Below are 3,196 nucleotides of genomic sequence, written 5' to 3'. Positions count from 1 at the left end.
GGTCTCTGGCTACCTCTCCAACTCGCTGTGTACTACTTCTTTCCTTGCTCACTGTAATCCGGTTTCATTCATATCCTTCTCACTTTGGGTTGACTGTTGAGCTCCTTGGAATATTCTTCCCATCTTACCAACATTTGATGTGGTATTATGTCCCTCTAGGATGGGTTTCAATTATACCTAGTTCTTCATTATTATAGCATTTTTGTCATAGAATATAATAGCTAATTTTCTTGTCTGTAAAATATCCTTAGAGATACTATAATCTCTAATAGCACAAGAGGAGTGGCTGGTATATAATAATGCTGGCATATTATAAATACTTATTGAATGAATGCATGCATTTAAATAAAAGCTGCCATCCTATACTATCCATCCTGATTTTTTAGCATCTGAAAAAAAAAGCAAGCACACTCCCAATTATGCTCCAATCATCTCAATCAGTGAAGACAGGAAAGTTTTGTCCTACCTGAATCTCTTCTTTATTCTAAAGTTCTCTGGTTTATTCCACCATTCTGTTATGATTTCCAAGATCTCAATACTCTATACTCATCATACTTTAGGTGAATTTCAAAATGTAAGCAAACACAAACACAGTATCTCAGTTTTGTTCAAAGTATGATAAAATATTGAGAACTAAGAAACTCTGCTTATGTACAGATTGGCGCTCTATGAATTGTTTTGCATAATATACTCTGATCAGAAGTTCTAAATATTTATTTTTGATGAAAAATTAAATACTTCTTTCTTAGAGTGGAAGATATTCCAGAAAGTTACATTTGTAGGTATTAGAAATCCCTACCGACACTGAATGTTCCTATTTCTCCTCCCTAGGTGAACTCTACATCAGATAGCCTTTCATTAAACATACAATGTGTTCCTAAATGTATTCTACAGAAAACCAGCCCTATAGGTTCTCAATAGCTGGTATTTCAGTGGAGACTACTCCACAATCCAATAATATTGGGAAATGCTGAATTCAAATAGCTTCTTTACTACAGGAATTCTGAAAGCTTTTAATATATTAATGAGTACTGAGACTATCTGAGAGGTTGGATTAAAAAAATGCCCATTTCCTTTAGGGTTACTTGACCTTGGAACCCTTTTATGCAAAGCACATCATGGGACTAGCATAAAACCAGTTTGGTAAATGTTTTCTTCTAAGTAATAGATCTCCTTAAAAACACTAAAATTCTGTATAAAACTTAGTTAATTAACTTCCTTGATGACCTTATTAAGAGAGATTTTAATTCTCCATGTGACTCAAAGAAAGTAAACCATATAATCTCTCCTTATAAATATATTTAGAGTTCAGGCCCATTCAGAATCCCAACTAACCTGCCTTTCCCTCAAGCATTCTCCTGCTAGAATAAACTGGCTCTTTATGTATTTTTTTTCTATATAAATTCATTTGGATTATTCTAGTAAGCATCCTGCAGCTGGTTTTGTTTGTTTGTTTGGTTGGTTGGTTGGTTGGTTTCCTGTCTGCTGTGAACTGAATTGTGCTCCCCCAAATTCACATGCTGAACCCTTAACCCATAATGCAATGGTATTTGAGATAGGGGCTAGAAGGAGGTAATTAAGGCTAAATGAGGTCATAAATGTGGGGCCCTGATCTAATAGGATTAGCGTCTTTACAAGAGGAGACAACAGTGTACACTTTCTGTTCCTGCTGTGTGAAGATACTGTGAGAAGGCAGCCATCTACAAACCAGGAAGAGAGGTCTCATGAGAAACCAAACTGTTAGAATCTTGATCTTGGACTTTCCAGTGTCCAGAACTGTGAGAAAATAAGTTTCTCATTTTGTTATGGCAGCCTGAGCAGAATAATAGTTTCCTGACAAAGTACCACCTCAGTCATGGTCCATCAGATTCCCTCCATTCTCTGAAATCAAGTGGAAGTCTCCCTAAAATGGTACAATCAAGCTCAAGAATTTGAATAATATGAATATTTTTGATTCCAGGGAAGTCAGTATATAGTTCATCCATTATTTCTATTAGGATAGGTCTCTTAATGCATACAGAATCTGAGCTCATGTCTGACCTTATTTTTATGCATTTTTATTCTTACATCATTTTGAAAAACAAACAATAATGCATATTGGAAGTCTAAAATCCATTTTAACACATTTTAATCAATTGCCTGGCTCTTGTAAGGAAATGACTTGGAGAGGATGACCCAAAGTCTATGTTTGGTTCTCTCATCTCTCCTTCCTACCTGCATTCTCACTCCCTGTCAGAGGGGAGCCTCTGGCCAAAGCACAGATGAACGAATGACATCACCTGAGGCCTGTGACTGATCAGACACTTGTCAGCTCGGATAATAAAGACTACCCACATTGCTGTGCACTCTTTGGTGATTTATTATGATTTTACAATGTCACATACAGCAGAAACAATGGGCCTAATCTCCAAGGGAAGAGGAATGTCATTTATGAAGAGATCTATTTTCTATTCATGATGCCAGGTTCTTATCATTTTAATTACTCACATTTAATTCAGTTGATTTGACATTTGCTTTCTTGGAGAGATTTAAATATATTAGGTCCTTGATTAAAACAAAAGTCACTGTGCATCTCAGAAGCAAGGGTACATTATGTCATTTGTAAACATAGAGATAGATAGCTATTCGCTCAGGTACATGCTTTTGTTGATGGACAAAGGAAGAGCATTCTTTAAATCAACATTTCTCAAGTCAGTTCCTAGAGAATATTAGTTCTGCAGAATTTTGTTATTAGAAAATTGAAGAAGGGTATTGTGTTTGAATATGTTTAGAAAACCCAGGGTTAAACAAAGTGGATTTCTTGACGACAGTATTTCTGATATCCTTTACATGTTAAAAGGCCTTGTGAATTTCCAAAGGAAGCCTTTGTCATATGTAACATATTCTGATTTTGATCATGGAAACCTCTTTTCTTGTTGTGGTTGTTGCTGCTGTTCATTTTTTGCTTCTTTGCTTTCACAGATCTTCTGTTAGTGTTACACAGCCCATTTTAGAAAATGCTCTTCACAAAAAGTCCTGGGCTTCTCATATTGTGTGCTTGTATAATGCCTCAACTTGTTTTTAATCAATTCTACACTCTGGGTCATCAACCTATAGAGATGTAAATCTCTCTGCTTTACGGCAATGGTTGGCAAAATGTGGTCCACAGAGCAGCAACATCACCATGACCTGGAGACTTAATAGAAGGGAAATTCTC

Source organism: Callorhinus ursinus, unplaced genomic scaffold (genome assembly GCF_003265705.2).
Source record: "Callorhinus ursinus isolate GAN/ISIS: 27379988/994484 unplaced genomic scaffold, GSC_fseal_2.0 scaffold10, whole genome shotgun sequence".
Classification (NCBI taxonomy): domain Eukaryota; kingdom Metazoa; phylum Chordata; class Mammalia; order Carnivora; family Otariidae; genus Callorhinus; species Callorhinus ursinus.
This window is presented reverse-complemented; position numbering follows the sequence as displayed.